The sequence below is a fragment of the Scyliorhinus torazame genome, chromosome 3, assembly GCF_047496885.1.
Source record: "Scyliorhinus torazame isolate Kashiwa2021f chromosome 3, sScyTor2.1, whole genome shotgun sequence".
Lineage (NCBI taxonomy): Eukaryota > Metazoa > Chordata > Chondrichthyes > Carcharhiniformes > Scyliorhinidae > Scyliorhinus > Scyliorhinus torazame.
The window spans coordinates 277,580,771-277,600,269 of NC_092709.1; the positions used below are offsets into that span (position 1 = coordinate 277,580,771).

Sequence of the window (19,499 nt, forward strand, 5' to 3'; positions counted from 1 at the left end):
TAACCTCAGCAAATTCTTTCCCCAAATGAGCCACGAGGTAAAATTCCTTAAAGTTTATTGTCCATCATCTTATTCTTATGTCTACCCAGATTATAAACCCCTTGACATGCACAGCCTCAGCACAGTTTCATACCACAATCATTAACTTTTATAACTGACAATTATATGGCTGTAAAATATTGTTTGTTGCAAATAAAATCCTGGTAAATGAACAAGCCATAAAGATAAACTAGATTTGAAGTTTTCCTTAAAGAAGCACCAGCATCAGGAACTTCAGAGTTGTCTCTTTTTCTTGAAAAATGAGGGGACGGTCCAAGGTATTGAATGCCATGATAATCATCTGTAGTCTAATTCAACTCTCAACTCTTAGCTTCAACCTCCTCTGTCTCTATTTTTATCAATAATATTTCAGTTATTTCTTTTCTTTACTTTTTATAAATTTAGTGTATCCAATTAATTTTTTTTTTCCAATTAAGAGGCAATTTAGCATGGCCAATCCACCTCGCCTGCACATCTTTGGGTTGTGGGGGTGAAACCCACGCAAACACAGGGAGAATGTGCAAACTCCACACGGACAGTGACCCAGAGCCGGGATCGAACCTGGGACCTCGGCGCCATGAGGCAACAGGGCTAACCCACTGCACCACCGTGCTGCCCCTTTAAAAAAAAATTTAGAGTACCCAATTCATATTTTTGAATTAAAGGGCAATTTATCGTGGCCAATCCACCTTGCCTGCACATCTTTGGGTTGTGGGGGTGAAACCCACGCAAACACGGGGAGAATGTGCAAACTCCACACAGACAGTGACCCAGAGCCGGGATCGAACCTGGGACCTCGGTGCAGTGAGGCAGCAGCGCTAACCAATGTACCACCGTGCTGCCCGAGCTACTTCTTTTCTGAATGCTGTCCTCTTCTTTCTCCTGAATTTCTCAAATAAACTGCTCCTTCAATTGAGGTGTGCCTCAAGGCCCACTCTGAAGATTGAGCATAAAATCTAGGCTGACATTCCAGTGGCATATGGAGGGAATGCTGCACTGTTGGAAGCACCATCTTTCAAAGATTGTCCTTAATTGGTGACAATTGGTGTCTCCCCAGTCAACTGCCTTCCTCTTTCAAATCAGGGGTAGGATTCTCCGGCCTCCCAATCACGTGTTTCTCAGGAGGTGGTGACGGGATTCTCTGTTCCTGCTGTTGTCAATGGGGATTCCCATTGAATCCATCTCGCGCCACCGGGAAACCCACGGATAGGGGTGGGCTGCCAGCGGGAGCTGAGAATCCTGCCGCCAATGAACGGCTGGAGAATCCTGGCCCAGATGTTAAGGAATACCTAATAGTGCTAATAGATCTCTTCCGAAAAAGAGCAGAAGAGTTATCCCCAGTATCTTGACCAATATTTATCCCTCAATCATCAACATATAAACAGATTAGCCATTGACACAAAGCAGTTTGTGCGACCTTCCTGTGTGCACATTGGTTGCTGTGTTTCCTGCAGTACAATAGTGAATATATTTCAAATGTATTTTGTTGGTTATTAAGCATTTGTAATATCAAAAATAGCCCCATATAAATGCTTTCTTCTTTCACTGATAAAATGAAAATATATCCAACTACAGCATCTCATATTTCCGACTGTATCTGCCCTCACATTTTTAAACTTCCTGTCCTAGAAACCTAGATTTCTGACCTGGACCTGGTCCTCATCTCCAGGGCCCGTTCCTCATCAGAGGTGTGGACTGTGATGTCCGGAACTGGGCGTTTCCGCGCCGGCGCATGCGTATGGTGGCCGTTTCCGCGCCGGCGCGCGCAACATGGCATAGCGACACAGCGGCCCATCGCAGAAGAGGGTAGGCCCCCCCCCCCCCCCCCGGATCGCAGTGCCCGAGGTCGGAAGCCCCCGATCGCAGGACTGGCCATCATGGAGGCTCCCCCGGGAGTCTGATCCCAACCCCCCCCCCCCCCCCCCCCACCAGGACGGCCACCGCAGCTGTGGGACCAAGCTCCCGCTGGGTGATACCATGTGTGAACCACGCCGGGGGAACTCGGCGGGAACTCGGCCAGTCGATCGCAGAGAATCGCCACGTCGACCGCGCGTGCCCGACTGGTGCCGATTCTCATGTCGCCGGAGAATCACGTCCCGGCATCGGAGCGGCGGTAATTTCCGCCGTCACCGGCAATTCTCCAACCCGGCGCGGGCCTATCATCCAACCCCGGCCCCATTGTCCAATGTACATAATCTACGAATGCAGTTAATGCCATAATTACTGCTGCTTCCTCTTCACTTAATTTTGGATTGCAGTGAAGCAATACACATAGGGAATGGCATTGCTCATGAACAAAATTAAAATCTCTCTCTCTTGCTCTCTCAGCGCTCCGAAAGCTAGTGACATTGAAACAAACCTGTTGGACTTTAACCTGGTGTTGTAAGACTTCTTACTGTGCTCACTCCAGTCCAACGCTGGCATCTCCACATCTTGTAACTCTGTCACTGCTGATCTTGATTCTTTCTCTTGTTTGCACTTGCTCTGTTTTTCCAATCGCTTTCTCCATATGCCTATGATGCTCTCTCTAGTTTTGCATTGCTTCGCTTCCATTTTCTGAGCTAATCTGTCTCATTTATTCTGCTGGAGTTTAATCCTGGCTCAGTTGGTTGGCAGACCCATTTCTAAATCTAAAGTTGTGGGTTCAATTCCTCCTCTTAGACTTACGCACAAGAATGGAGGCTGACTTTCAGATGATGCATTAAAGCAGAAGAGGAGGGGAGTTATCTCTGGTGTTCTGACAAACATTTATCCTTTATTCAAATTTTTTTTAAACTGGTCATTATCACATTGCTGTTTGTGGAAGACAGGTTGTGGCATTTCCTAATTACAACTGTGAATGCACTTCAAAAGTACTTCAGTGGCTGTAAAGCACTTTGGGTGCCCGGAACTCATGAAGGGGGATTTATAAATATAAGTCTTTCTTTCTTTTATTTTGCATTTGTCATAAAGGCTGAATTGGCTCACCTATATCTAATATGCTTGACGTGGCCCACATGATCCACACACAAACCATCAGTTATGAAAACAAGTATTTGAGGAGAAAGATCATTACCACCATCTGAAGGCACCTGTGGTTGGGCAGTAAATGTGACCTTATTTGCCAAAGTTGCCCTCATTTCAAGTTGTAAAGGAGGAAGGAAAGGTGAGGAAGTATTCCAGAGCTTCTGGTTGAGGCAGCTGAAAGCACAACCACCAGTCATGGAGCAATTGAAATTGGGGATGCTCAAGAGGCTAGAATTAGAACAGCACAGATCTTTCAGAGGGTCAGCAGGCAGAAGAGGTAGGGAGGGGCGAGGCCAGGGCAGGAGTTGAAAACAAAGGTGAGAATTTTAAAATCGAAGCAGTGCTTAACTGGAAGCCAACATAGGTCAGCAAGCAAAGGGGTCAACGTTCCAAGTAAAGCAAGGTTTAAGGGGTGGGAAGATGAATTGAAGGCTTACCCGATTATCACAGAATTAAGCTGCAACATTCTTGACTTCCCAGTTTGCTGCAATGTAATTACACCTCCCATAGTAATTACTTTGTGTAGTATCTCAATGTAGTGGACTCTTGATATTGCACATACATCGCATACTTCACATACCCCAAATTTCTCATCACTGAATTGCTGAAAGATTCCCACAGAGGCAAAAAATAATCTCACCACCAGAATCATAAAGCACAGGAACTTGCTGTCATTTCGCTCTGGTTCATCTGACTGCCTATTTACAAAACTCGGTTGAGCATTCGTGCAGGTTTAAGCCCAACAATTTTTCTTGCATGTGCAACGCGATCAGAGTCCCGTTTGAGTGTCGCAAATGCCAAAGGTAAGTAAGCTCATCCAATGTTAGTACATGCCAGAAAAAGACCAGTGTCATGGCTGAGATCTTTTTCTGCATGCTAACAGTAGGTGAGCTTCTTTTTATCCAGCACCCTTATTTGCATTCAGCAAAGTTTGTCCAAGAGGCAAAATGTTAAGATGGAACAGGCTGACATCTTAAGACAGTATACATATCTGCGCTCAGCAGATGAACCAGTATCATTTAAACAGTAACATGTTAAACTCGAGTGGGTAAGGGGGAGCACAGTGACTGAGTCAACTTTTATCCATACTCATGCATTTTCCAGCAGGAGAAATGTATTATTGTGATGAACGGTTACTGTATTACTATACCCTTATCATGTAAGGTCATGTAAGACCGGGCTTGGAACCCTGGGGGACTCTGCCTCCGGCTCCATCCACCTGGGAGTCATATATATGCGGCCGCCCAGTTAGCACCCGTCTCGGCACCAGGCTAGTTCTTAGCTTATTAAAGCCTTCTTTACCGTTTACTCTCTAATCGTCGTTATTGAGGGTACAACAATTTAATAAGCTAAATTACATCAGGATGGACGCAGGCCTAAAACCAGAGAAGTTCAATCTGGAAGCACGGACACAGGAGGCAAAATAAATTTTTAAATACTGGCTCCGATGTTTAGAGGCCTACCTGGACTCCTCAGAGACTCCCATCCTGGGGCCACGCAAGTTGCGCCTACTCCACGCCCGGGTGAGTCACAGAATTTCCGCCACGCTAGAAAAAGTGACTACCTATGAAGAGGCAGTCGAGTTACTCCGCAAGCGGTTCGTCAAACCCATCAACGGCGTACAAGCCAGGCACCTGTTCTCTACCTGTCGGCAACGCTCGGGGGAATCGCTAGACGAATTTGTTGAAAAACTCACCGCGCTTGCCAGGGACTGTGACTATCAGGATGTGACAGGGAAAACCCATATGAACCTGCACATCAGAGACGCGTTTGTGCCCCGCTCGACCTACATCCGGCGGCAGCTACTCGAAAACGGGGCAAAGGACCTCCAGGACACGCTTACGCTCGCCTCTTCGCTGGAGGTGGCCCGACATAATTTGGGCACGTACCCCGCGGACTTTGCGAGCCCCCCTCGGACTTCCTCAGACTCAGCCACGTTATGGGCCTGCGCCGCACGGTGACCCACTCAGACTGGGGGCACACCGTGCTACTTCTGCAGGCAGGGCCAGCATCCACGCTCACGCTGCCCAGCCCGCTCTGCTATCTGCAGCGACTGTGGGAAGAAGTGGCATTTTGCGAGGGCCTGCCTGGCCAGGCCCAGGGGCCAGAAACACAAAGAACAGCAGGCCCGAAAAGCAGACTCACAGGCCCGCAGGTCTCGCAATGCGGCTGCACATTGACCCAATACGCCCCCTTCTGACGCGTCATCTGCCTCGTGCGAATCATGGGAGTGGCCATCTTGTCGGCGGCCATCTTCTCGACCTGACACGTGCGACCGACGGCGGCGGCCATTTTACGAGTCCAACTCGGCTGAGGACTCGGACTACCCGCGATTGGGAGCGATCACCCTCGATCAAACTCAGCCAAAACATCTGCAGAACACGATGATGAAGGTCCAAGTCAACAGGCGCGACACTTCATGCCTCTTCGCCTCCGGGAGCACGGAGAGCTTTATTCATCCAGAAACGGTAAGGCACTGCTCCTTGCACACCCATCCCGCGTCCCAAACCATAGCCCTCGCATCCGGGTCCCACTCGGTACAAATCAAGGGGTACTGTATCGCGGATCTCTCGATCCAGGGCGCTGAATACACCCATTTCAAACTTTATATCCTCCCCCACCTCTGTGCCCCCCTACTGCTCGGACTGGATTTCCAGTGCAGCCACCGAAGCCTGACACTGAAGTTCGGCGGACCCTTGCTCCCCCTCACGGTATGCAGCCTTGCGACACTGAAAGTCGCACCCCCCTCTCTATTCGCGAACCTCACTCCCGACTGTAAGCCCGTCGCCACCAGGAGCCGGTGGTACAGTGCCCAAGGCATGACTTTATCAAGTCAGAGGTCCGGCATTTACTGGGAGAGGGGGTCATCGAGGCTAGCAACAGCCCCTGGAGAGCACAAGTGGTGGTAGTCCGGTCCGGGGATAAGAAACGGATGGTCGTGGATTATAGCCAGACCATAAACCGCTTCACTCAGCTCGATGCGTACCCCCTTCTTCGCATCGCGGAAATGGTAAATCGGATCGCCCAATACCGAGTATTTTCCATGGTCGACCTCAAATCCGCCTACCACCAGCTCCCCATCCGACCGAAAGACCGCCCCATACTGCCTACGAAGCAGCCGGCTGGCTCTTCCACTTCCTCAGGGTCCCCTTCGGCGTCACAAATGGGGTCTCCATCTTTCAAAGGGCGATGGACCAAATGGTGGACCAATACGGTTTGCGGGCTACATACCCGTACTTGGACAATGTCACCATCTGCGGCCATGACCAGCAGGACCACGATGCAAACCTCGAAAAGTTCCTCCAGACCCTCAACCTGACCTATAACGAGGAAAAATGCGTTTTCCACACGGCTAGCCATCCTCGGCTATGTCGTGGAAAATGGGGTCCTAGGTCCCGACCCCGACCACATGTGCCCCCTAAAGGAACTCCCCCTTCCCCGCAGCCTCAAGGCCCTCAAACGGTGGTTGGGGCTCTTCTCCTATTACGCCCAGTGGGTCCCCAAATATGCGGACAAAGCCCGCCCACTCATAAAGACCACAATATTTCTCCCGTTGACGGAGGCTCGATTGGCCTTCAACCACATCAAGGCGGATATCACCAAGGCCGCTATGCGTGCGGTGGACAAAAATATCCCCTTCCAGGTAGAGAGCGATGCGTCAGACATCGCCCTGGCTGCTACCCTCAACCAGGCAGGCAGACCAGTAGCGTTCTTCTCCCGGACCCTCACCGCCTCCGAGATTCGGCACTCTGCAGTCGAGAAGGAGGCACAAGCCATTGTGGAGGCTGTACGGCACTGGAGGCACTACCTAGCCGGTAGGAGGTTCACCCTCATCACCGACAAACGGTCGGTCGCCTTTATGTTCGATAACGCACAACGGGGCAAAATAAAAAACGATACAATTTTGAGATGGAGGATCGAACACTGCACCTACACGTACGATATCAAGTATCGTCCAGGGGAGCTCAATGAGCCCCTAGATGCCCTGTCCCGCGGCACGTGCGCCAACGTGCAGGAGGACCACCTGCAAGCCATCCACAATGACCTCTGCCACCCGGGGGTTACCCGGCTCGTCCACTTTATTAAGTCCCGCAACCTACCTTACTAAACCAACGAGGTCAAGGCCATGACCAGGGCCTGCCAGATCTGTGCGGAGTGCAAACCGCACTTCTACCGGCCAGATAAGGCTCGGCTCGTGAAGGCCTCGGGGCCTTTGAGCGACTAAGCGTGGACTTCAAGGGCCCCCTCCCATCTACCAACCGCAATGCCTATTTCCTCACCGTTATCGATCAGTTCTCCCGCTTCCCATTCGCCATTCCCTGCCCCCACATGACCTCTGCCACCGTTATAAAGGCACTGCACAGCATCTTCACCTTGTTCGGTTTCCCCGCCTATATCCACAGCGACCGGTGTACATTGTTCATGAGCGATGAACTGCATCAATATCTGCTCAGCAAAGGCATCGCCTCGAGCAGAACGACCAGTTATAACCCCCGGGGAAACGGGCAGATGGAGAGGGAGAACAGTTTGGAAGGCTGTCCTTCTGGCCCTACAGTCGAGAAGTGTCCCAACCACCCGCTGGCAGGAGGTCCTACCCAATGCCCTACACTCCATTCGGTCGCTCCTCTGCACGGCCACGAATGAGGCCCCTCACAACCGATTGTTTGTCTTCCCCAGGAAGTCTACCTCGGGGTCTCGCTTCCACCTTGGCTGATGGCTCCGGGACCTGTTCTTCTCCGGAGGCACATGAGGAGCCATAAAACGGACCCCCTGGTCGAGAAGGTCCAATTTCTACACGCAAACCCCAGTTACGCCTACCCCGACGGCAGGCAAGATACGGTTTCCCTCTGGGATCTGGCACCCGCTGGTTCCCCCACTACAGATGCCCCCTCCCTCGTAGCTCCCCTGCAGGGTTCGGCACCCACTACAACACCCCCCCTCCCGGCCCCACTCACCTTTGGTGGGCACCTACCGCACGCGCCCCCTAGCACACCTGCTCTACACACCCCGCCGGCACTGGCCCCGCTACCCCCAGCCCCAACTATTCCCCCTGTGCCCCGAGCCCCTAACCCGACCCGGACCAAAGCTCCGGCCACCGTGTTCCCGGACGTACCCTCAACTAAGACGTCCGTGTCCGCCGCACCACCTCCCGAGCTGAGGAGGTCAATAAGGACGATCAGGCCGCCGAGACGAATGGACTTATGATGGCACTTCACTCCCGCCTGACTTTTTTTAAAACAGGGGGTGAAAGTGATGAACGGTTACTGTATTACTGTACCCTTATCATCATGTAAGATGATGTCCCCTTTAAGACCGGGCTTGGAACCCTGGGGGACTTCGCCTCTGGCTCCGCCCACCTGGGGGCCGCCTTCTGGGCAGCACCCAGTAAGCACCCGTCTTGGCACCAGGCTAGTTCTTAGCTTATTAAAGCCTTCTTTACCGTTTACTCTCTAAGCGTCGTTATTGAGGGTACAACAATTATGATTATTAATAATCTTTATTAGTGTCACAATTAGTCTTCTACTGCAATGAAGTTATTGTGAAAATCCCCTAGTTGCCACACTGTTCGGGTACACTAAGGGAGAAGCATGTATTTTGGGACTTGTGGGAGGAAAACGGAGCACCCGGAGGAAACCCACGCAGACACAGGGAGAATGTGCAGACTCCGCACAGACAGTGACCCTAGCCAGGAATCGAACCTGGGTCCCTGGCGCTGTGAAGACACAGTGCTAACCACTGTGCTACCGTGCTGCCCAAGGAGCACATTTTCTTCCACCTCTTTAGCTTAGGGGCACAGAGGCCAATTGTAGTGCCCATCAGGATGTCACCCTTCATGGGAGGAGCAAATTCTCCACAGGTCAATGTCAAAACTCAAATATTCCTAGTCTGTGTAGCTCAGTTACAAATGCAAAAGTAAATACAGCTACATATCATTAAGGATGTTACAAGCCATTATAGAACAAAGTGTTGAACTGTTCATGACAAAATTAACAATCCAGGAACAATTATTAAATAAACACCAGTTATTATTACAAATGTGTAATCATTTACCTGCTGTGACAGTAAAACAGGTTTGAAATAGATGCTTTCCCACTCCTGTGGAAGAACAAAGCTATCTCCCAATTATCCTGAGTTATGCTACCAATCAAGTAAAAACCTGCCTTTGTTCTGAATACCATGAGTTCCCACCACTACTGTTGCTTTGCTGCTCTTTAGCAGGTGTTATCAGTCTTTGAACATCTGTGGTAGTCTGAAAAAAATAGGTTTGCAGCAATTTGCAAACATCCAAATCCAGACTGGGGCGAGATTAAGGAGGGAGCCTAGGCTTGTTTGATTTCCAGAAGATTTGCGAATGTCGCGACACTATTTGACCATAAAGAGGAATGCAAAATAGAATCCCATCTAAAAATCCAGATTTTTTTTGTGTGTGTATGCAGTTTACATTTTAGAATTTTATGGCCAACCATCTCAAACCCAGATTGGTAAAGAAAAGGATAGAGGCGTGAATTAGAAATAATAACAAAAAGGTACGGTTAGAGTTCTGAGATAAGCTGCTTTATGCTCCACGAGTGGGGCTGAGTGCAAGCGGCTGACAGGAACGCTTGTTGGGAACACCCTGGTTGTTGTTCTTCTCACAGTGAGACTGTAACTCTATATAACCCAACACCATGAGAACAAAGTGGCAGACTGAATGGGGCCACACCCCTACAGTACCCCGAAGAAAATGGGAAACTCTTAAATCTTGTATTGTTATTGTTTGTGGCATAAAAACAGCACTGCTGTCTTCAAAGGATTAAAGGGTTAATGTTTAAATGCAGAATGCCCTCACAGTACTCGAGTTACACTGGCCACTGCAGAACATCAACCCTAAGTGCCAAGACAGGCCAACCGGCCTTTGTCCAAACAGGTGTCAACTTTCCATTAAAAGCATCTTTCTTTAAAAAGGCACAGTTATCAGGTGACTCTGTGCAGGGGCCCATCCCCTTCCATTAGGCATGCTCAGTGACCTGCATGAATGCCAAACAATAGCCAGATGTCACTGATAGTTAAACCGGTGACTGGTTTAATTCCAGCAGCCAACGACTGGGATCACAATGCTACTCAGCAGTCACAAAACTGGCAAAACGCTGATGCCTTCAAAAAAAGAAAGAACTGAGTAGAAGAGTGCAAAAGGCTATCAGCAAGCCAACACATCACATACTGGATAAGTGACTGACAGCGATATACAGGTTTTTCAAAAACCACACCATTAAAACGTGAACCCTCCAAGGCCATTTCTTCAAAGTGCTGAGTCAGTCTTTTCAGTGCAGTAATGCAAATATCAAATTATTATGCTATACTGAGGCCACAGGTTGCACTGAGATTTTTTTTGAAGATGACTATCCCAAGCACTGTCGGCAAAATAATTGTTTCCACTAAAGCGGCAGACTGTTAATTTTAAGAGGCACCAGTAGCCTATAATGGCTAGCCAGAAAGTTTCTCATACACTGGAATGTTACCAAGGGCTTGAGATTCGTGAAGTGAGCCCTACCACAATTCCAGGATGGGGTTTGTCGGCTCCACAGAAGTATACAAGTACAAGTAGAGCTCAGGAATTCAAAGAAATTAAGCTTTGAAACATCCGCCCAAGGCGTCTTGAAAATCATCCCTTTGCACTTTAAAAATTAGTTAATAATAATAACTTATTGTCACAAGTAGGCTTCAATGAAGTTACTGTGAAAAGCCCGTAGTCGCCACATTCAGGCGCCTGTTCGGGGACGCCGGTACGGGAATTCAACCCGCACTGCTGCCTTGTTCTGCATTACAAGCCAGCTATTTAGCCCACTGTGCTAAACCAGCCCCTGGTTGTGGTTGTTGTCAACACTGATGCAGCTACCAAAAATAAAGCTTAGCACTTCCATTAATGTGGAGCAGCAGGGAGCTTCTGAACTTAAGCCAGAAGCTTCATGTTTAAGTCACCCTCCGTGGCTTGAGAGCCATGGAAAATGCATTCATATTTATTTAGCATGTGCATATTCAAAGAGGCAGGCTAGAAGTGAATCGATGGAGTTTACAAGCCTACCTTCAAGTTTAGTCACCGGCCACTCCCTGACAATGTAAGTCAGTATTTCGACTGCACCACAGCTGCAGCCTGGATGGTCTTGGCAACCCCACTGATGTTGGCTAGCAGCACAGAGGCCTTGACCAGTCCAGAAATGGTTTAAAAGGGCCCATGCAGCCTTGTCTAACAAATTGGGTTGATGTAATTTTTCGAGGGGATGGCTAGGTGTGCAATGAGGCTTTTGACAAGATTCCGCATGGGAGAATGATCTAGAAGGTAGGAGCCCATGGGATCCAGGGCAATTTGACAAATTGGATCCAAAATTGGCTTCATTGCAGGAGCAGAGGGTGATGGTCGAAGGTTGTTTTTGTTCTGCAGTGATCGGTGCTGGGTCCCTTGCCTCGACACTAATGATCTGGACGTGAATGTGGAGGGGCATGATCACTAAGTCCACAGGTGACATGAAAATTGGTGGTGTGGTAAACAGCGAGGTGGAAAGTCCGAGAATAAAGGATGATATAGACAGGTTGGGGAGATGAACAGAACAGTGGCAAATGGAATTTAATCTTGAAAAGTGTGAGGTGATGCATTTTAGGAGACGAACATGACAAGGGAACTACAATGAACAATAGGATGCCAGGAAGTACAGAGGACCAGAGGGACCTTGGGGTGCATATCTGAAGATCTCTGGCGGCAGCAGAACAGGTGGATAAGGTGGTTAAGAAGGCATATGGGATACTTGGCTTTATTTGATTTTTGCATACAATATAAGAGCAGGGAGGTTATGCTGGAGCTGAAAAAAAAGCTCGTTAGGCCACAGCTAGAGTATTGAGTGCATGTCTGGTCACCATACTAAAGGAAGGATGTGATTGCACTAGAGAAGATGCAGAGGAAATTCACGAGGATGTTGCCTGGGTTTGAGTATTTCAGCGATACGAGAGACTAGTTAGGCTGAGGTTGTTTTCCTTAGAGGGGAGATGGCTGAGGGGGACGTGATTGAGATGTACACAATTATGAGTGACGTAGATAGGATAGAGAGGAAAGTACCTTTCCCCTTAACAGAGGGATCAATAACCAGGGGGCAGATTTAAGGTAAGGAAGGGGCAGGAGATTTAGAGGGCATTTGAGAAAAAACGTTTTCACCCAAAGGGTGGTGGGAATCTAGGACTCACTGCCTGGACGTATGGTAGAGGCGGGAACCATCACAACATTTAAGACATATTTAGATGAGAACTTGAAATTCCATGGCATACAAAACTATGGAACAAGTTCTGGAAAATGGGATTAGAATAGATAGGTGCTTGATGGGCGGCACAGACCTGATGGGCCAAAGGGCCTCTTGCTATGCTTTTTTAATTTTTAATTTAGAGTACCCAATTCAGTTTTTCCCAATTAAGGGGCAATTTAGCATGGCCAATCCACCTACCCTGCACATCTTTTGGGTTGTGGGGGCGAAACCCACGGAAGCACGGGGAGAATATGCAAACTTCACACGGACAGTGTGATCCAAAGCCGGGATCGAACCTGGGACTTCGGCGCCGTGAGGCTGCAGGACTAACCCACTGCGCCACCGTGCTGCCCGAAAAGTATCTGTGATGGTGCACAAGGTTGATTTTCACATGCATAATTTTAGTGCGGGAGCATACATTAATGGCAGGTGGTAAGAGTGAGAGAGATTCCTGGTCAGTCATGTGAAAGAAAGAAAGTTTTGGACTCACTATCCCATCACAATCCAAAGCTTCAAATTGCAACGTGCAGGTAAAAGTGAATGTTGCCATGCAATGTGGAATCCCTGAGTGATCTGTAACACACCGCAACCACCTATATTGCTGGATTGGTAATCCTGAGGTCTGTACTAATAACACAGAGAATCTGCTGAAAAGCTGAGAATTGCATTCGGACAGTTTGTGGATTTGAATTCCGTTTTCTACAAAAACAAAAAAGCCATTACCAGTCAAAGTGGGGAGAGTTAGGGGTGGTGGTATGGCCACTGGACGAGTGACCCAGAGTAACCCTCTGGGGATCCAGGTTCAAATCCTGCCACTGCACTTGGTGAAAGCTGAATTCAACAAAAATCTGGAATTCAAAATGTTTAATAATGACCATGAAACCTTAGAGGATTATTAGAATAACCCACCTGGTTCACTAATGTCCTTGAGGGAAGGAAACCTGCTGACCTTTTCCGGCCTAGTCTACATGTGACTCCAGACCCACAGCAATGTGGTTGACACTTAACTGCCCCTCAAGGGCAATTAGTGATGGGCAATAAATGCTAGCACAGCCTGCGATGCCCACATCCCATGAACAAATAGAAAAAAATGTGACCATGAAGTTGCTGGGTTGTCGTAATGACTCAACTGGGTTCGTTAATATGCCTTTAAGAGTTGGCAACATGACATCACTAGAAGGGGAATGTGTCATATGATCCAGTCTTAGGTTAATTTTTGCTTTGAGCAGAGCACACACACACAGCTCTGGTATCTTCAAGTTTTAGACCTCTGTTTGGCTGCTCTCAGGTGCCTAGTCTTATTAAATAAAGTAAGAAGTCTTACAACACCAGGTTGTAAGACTTCTTACTGTGCTCATCCCAGTCCAACGCCGGCATCTCCACATCATTAATAAATAAACCCATGACATATTTATCCAATCCCTTATGGACAATTTGTGCCTTGTGTCTTGTACAATAAATCGGCTGAAGATATTGCATTATTATAATAACATGACATGGTGTTCAGTGGTCAAAAGACAGGTGGCAGCAAGATTTAACACAGGTGCAACATGGTGAGCAGTCTCAGATTGTGCTACATGGCATGAGAAGACCCTCAACATTTTGTTCAAAACATACCATGCTGGCTGTGAGAGAAGCTTTGGTGACACAGCACAAAGCGAGTACTCAAGAGTTGGTAAGCAGACAGATCCCTTGTGTTGAGATTGCAGCGCATATAATAGTTCTATGAGAGGGACAGCATAATGCAAGGGCCAGCTCCGATTAGCTCAGTTGGGAAAGATGTGTGACTGACGTGTGGCCCACTAACGAGCTAGGGAGCGACAGAAATCATAAATATTGAGCCAGAGTAGGTTGGCATTAGATCAGGTGGCTTTGGGATTGATGAACAATAATTTGAATAAAAAGTAAAGACCCATTACTCCATTCTACGTTCCCACCACAACTCATCTTCTCTGGCAGAGCTTCGGTAAAGTGGGTGAAAGCATCGGCAGTGATGCCCATCCCAGGATCTACAGAAGAAGGTCAAAGGGATTTTGGCAAAATTCCCCCAAAATTCCCCAGTTTAAATTGGAATGCAACCGATCTACTATCCAAATTCAACATGCTTGAGCAGTGTACATAGATACTCTTGATTCAGGTGGATCTGAATCAGACAAGCAATCCATGTACAAGACAAACTGAAGGTTGAACTAGACAAAATGGAGAAAGGTTAACTTATTAGGAGAGAACAAGGGCATATAGTTTGTGCAGCTTAATCACATGTTATAAAGAAGGATAGAAGGGCGGCATGGCGGTGCAGTGGTTAGCACTGCTGCCTCTTGCCGCTGGAGACCCGGGTTTGATCCTGGCCCTGGGTCACTGTCCGTGTGGAGTTTGCACATTCTCCCCATGTCTGCGTGGGTCTCAGCCCCCACAGCCCAAAAGATGGATTGGCCATGCTAAATTGCCACTTAATTTAAAAAATAAATATGGCTTTGTTTTGTTGTCCTTACAAAATATCCACATTTGAATAGGTAACGCAGAGACAAAATAACGCAGGGGCAAAATTCTTCTCAAATCTTGACGCCAAGTATTGCTATTGGTCAGTGTATTTCGCAGAAAAGTTCCTAGAGCTTCATACATTTCGTACCCGATATGGGAAAATCTGTTTTCAATTACTTATTTTCAGGCTATCTGTTCGCCAGGATCTCTTTCAAGTTCACATGGACTACAACATGTTCTGTGCCAGGATGCATTTGTATCACAGTTGATGTAGCTGCTATGGGAAGAACAAAGCAAGAATGTGACCATAATCTGCACTTGTTAATGCATATGGCACATTATGAAGGATTGGTGTTCAACAGTCTGAAATGGGACATCAACATACAACAGATCAATTTCTTTGGTTATATTTATCCCAATGCTGGCAAATGTTCTGATCCAAGTCAAATAGAAGACATTAGGGCCATATCAATTCTTCAAGATAACTCTTTGAAGATGTACTTTCTTGTCTCCATAGATATCCACAAAAATCTTCATCACAAAGGGAAATATTGAAAAATGTTGCCTTCTTGGGGACAGAAAGCCGCCAAACCTTTTGAAACACTGAAACAGTCATCAGAAGCATCAACTTTGCAAATTTAGGATCCTAGGGGACAACTAACCTGGCGATAGATGTCACACAGAAAGGTCTTGGAGCATGCACATTACAAAGAGGCAAACCAATTGCACTTGTTTTAAAATCTCTGTCCAAAACAAAATCCAACTACTCCAACACTGAGTGGGAAACATTGGGCTGGATTCTCCACCCCACCATATTTCTGTTTCAGCACGCGGCGGGGTGCTCTGTTACGCCGGCTGGTCAATGGGGTTTCCCATTGTGGGGCATCCCCACGCCGTCGGGAAACCCCCTGATGCCGGCAAAAGGAGCATCCCACCGGTGGAGAATCCAGTCCATTAGCTTTAGTGCATATAGGCACCAACGATATAGGTAAAAAACGGGATGAGGTCCTACACACTGAATGTAGTGAGTTAGGAGCTAAACTAAAAATTAGGAACTCAAAGGTAGTAATCTCGGGATTGGTACCAGTGCCATGTGCTAGTCAGAGTAGGAATGACAGGATAGGCAGGATGAATGTGTGGCTTGAGAGATGGTGCAGGAGGGAGGGATTCAGATTTTTGGGACATTGGAACCAGTTCTGGGAGAGGTGGGACCATTACAAATCAGATGATCTACACCTGGGCAGTACTGGAACCAATGTGCTGGGGGATTGTTTGCTAGCGCTGTTGGGGAGGGCTTAAACGAATGTGGCAGGGGGATAGGAACCAATACAAGAAGTCAGAGGGTAGTAAATGGAGGATAGAAACACAAGTCAGTAAGGAGAAAAGTGGAAGGCAGAGAAACAGATTGAACTGTATTTATTTCAATGCAAGCTGCCTAACGGGCAAGACAGATGAAGTCAGGGCATGGATAGGTACATTGGACTGGGATATTATAGCTATTACTGAAACATGGCTAAAGGAGGGGCAGGACTGGCAGCTCACTGTTCCAGGGTACAGGCGCTATAGGAAAGATAGACCAGGAGGTAAGAGAGGTGGCGGAGTTGCCTTCTTGATTAGGGACAATCACGGCAAGAGAGTGGATATATCCGAGGGTTTGCCCACTGAGTCTATATGGGTAGAACTGAAAAATAAGACGGGTGAGATCACATTGATAGGACTGTACTATAGGCCCCCAAATAGTCAGGGGGATATTGAGGAGCAATATTGAGAAGTAAAGAGATTACAGATAGCTGCCGGAAAAATAGGGTGGTAAGAGTTAGGGACTTTAACTTTCTCAACATTAACTGGGGCAGCCATAGCACGAGGGTTTGGATGGAGAGAAATTTGTTGAGTGTATTCAGGAAGAATTCCTCATTCAATATGTGGATGGCATGACCATAGAGCGGGTAAAACTTGACCTCCTCTTGGGGAATAAGGAAGGGCAGGTGACGGAAGTGTTAGTGAGGAATCACTTTGGGACCGGTGACCATAATTCCATTAGTTTTAAGATAGCTATGGAGAATGATAGTTCCGGCCCAAGAGTTAAAATTCTAAATTGGGGCAAGGCCAATTTCGAGGGTATTAGGCGGGAACTTTCAAAAGTTGATTGGGGTTTCCTGTTTACAGGCATGGGGACAGCTGGTAAGTGGGAGTCTTTCAAAAAGGTTGATCAGATGGGCTGATCAGCAGCAAGTGGAATTCAATCCAGATAAGTGTGAGGTGATATACTTGGGCAGGACAATCAAGGCAAGGGAATACATCATAAATGGGAAGCACCGTATTCAGAGGGATCCTGGTATCCCTTAAGGTAACAAAGAAGTTGGATGCAGTGGTTCAGAAAGCATATGGTATATTTGCCTTTACTAGGTGAGGCATAGAGTTTAAGAGCAGGAAGGTTATTCTGGAACCATATAAAACATTGGTTAGGCCACAGCTAGAGTATTGTGTGCAGTTCTGGAATCCATATTATAGGAGGGATGTGATAGCACTGGAAAGGGTGCAGAGGAGATTTAGCAGGATGTTGCCTGGGCTGGAGAGTTTTAGATATGAAGAGAGATTAGTAGACTTGGATTGTCTTCCTTGGAGCAGAGCAGACTGAGGGGGGACATGACAGAGATGTATAAAATTATGAGGGGCATAGATAGAGTAGATGGGAAAAACCTTTCCCCTTGGTGGAGGGATCAATGGCCAGGAGACATAGATTTAAGATAAGGGGCAGGAGGTTTAGCCGGGATGTGAGGAAAGACTTTTTTTACGCAGGGGATGGTGAGTGTTTGGAACTCACTGCCTGAAAGGGTGGTGGAGGCAGAGACGTTTTGGAAGTATTTAGATGTGCACTTGCGATCCCAAGGCATACAAGCTTATGGGCCAAGGGCTGGAAAGTGAGATTAGAATAGTTAGGTGGTTGTTTTTGACCAGCACAGACGTGATGGGCCGAAGGACCTTTTCTGTGCTGGAGGACTCTATGACTCTATTTGGTGTGCCTAAAGAGATCATTATGGATAACGGTCCGTAATTTATTGGTAAGTCATTGCAGCATATGTGTGGAAGTGGAACCCCAATCACAGTTCTTCTCGTTATCCTGAATCTAACAGCCAAGCTGAATGAATGATCCACATGGCTAAATCCCTCATTCTTAAATGTAGATAGACCAAGCAAAATCTACACATTGCAATGTTATATCTGAGAGCAACACCTTTAATGCAACTTTCCCATTGACTACAGACCTTGGCTGGATTCTCCGCACCCCTAAATCGCGGCCGGATAATCCAATTTCCAGCAAGGAATTGAGACCGGCACCGGTTCCCCGATTCTGTGAGCCCCAGAAAACGGCCTACTCGGGGAGTATGCCATGCCGTCTGGGATGTATCTGGGGCCATTGCCAGAGGTCCACTCCGCCATTCTCCGCCCCCAATCAGCCAAAGTCCCGACGACATGGAACTAATGTGATCCAGCCGGTCAGGATACTCGTGTGGCGGCTGCAGACTCAGTCCATGGCCATCCTGGTCGGGGGCAGGCCGATCGGAGGGCAGGGGGGAGCCTTATACTTTTTGGGTCCAATTATTATTATTATTATAGGCGGCCGGTAAATGCTTGTGCGGGCGTTGAGGGTCGGGCGCACAGCCGATTGGGGGTTTCCTTTTTGGGTCCAGCTCCGCGGTCCGAGTCCGCCATGGAGCACGGTACGGCCTCCGATCCGGAAGTGAGGGGGCCAATATCTGCAGCAAAAGTGGCGAGATCTACCCCTGCAGGACTAGGAATTAGTGGTCAGGTTTTCTGGCGTGAAACTCCACCGTTTTGACCCCGGCGTGGGGACATAGTCCCAATAATGGAGAATCCAGCACCTTGTGTTTGGAACACCAGTGTGCACCAATTTACTTACTCTAACCCATTCTACTCTCTCAGAAACTAGAGAGAAACTTTATAACTACAAGAGATGATGATCAACATTAAAAATGCAGGTACAGAATTGCAAAGTTTTGAGCTGGGACAATTGGCATCTAGGATTTCACAAAAGTAATGTGGCACCCAGCTGAGATGACAAGGATTTGCTTGGAACCAAGATCCTAAAAGTCATCACACACAAAGACACAACTGTGAAGCGTAACCAAGGACAAATTCATTCCAGCTCCTCAGTCACCGTACTGTCCGACTGCATCTAGGACAAGGTTCCAAATGCAGTCAGGAACAACATCCAAGAATGCCAATCCCGCAGATAAATGTGAACAAATAAATAAACCTCCAGACAAGGTTACCATTACAAGATCTGGGTCTAACAGCAGATTAGCTTCACACTTTAAAGACAGGTAGATTCATCAGTTTGATGCACTTACGTAACAGAGGCTGCACAAGAACATATATTGTAAATAGGTATACTTTCTTGTAAGGGGGCAAAGTGTCTTTAAAAAGGAAGGAGGATGTTGTCTTACATCTTGAAGGAATATTCAACATGACATCACCAGGAGGGAAATGTGTCACGTGTTCTAGTCGTAGTTTCTCTTTTGCTTTTGGGACAACACACACAGAGCGCTTGATTCTGTTTACATCGATACAGTCTCCTCTTAAGGAACTGCATTTTTAATTTATCCCACAGTTTGTTGATTTAGTTTATTTGGTTAATGAAAAGAAGAATAGAGCTTTTCAAGCTTCATACCCATAACTGTT

The 19,499-nt window shown here is 47.5% G+C and overlaps 1 protein-coding gene across 9 annotated transcripts in view; it reads right to left on the reverse strand.

The window, feature by feature from the left end:
• arid3c (AT rich interactive domain 3C (BRIGHT-like)) overlaps positions 1–19,499 on the reverse strand; it is a 709,278-nt gene that overhangs the window by 511,759 nt on the left and 178,020 nt on the right. The window lies entirely within an intron of this gene.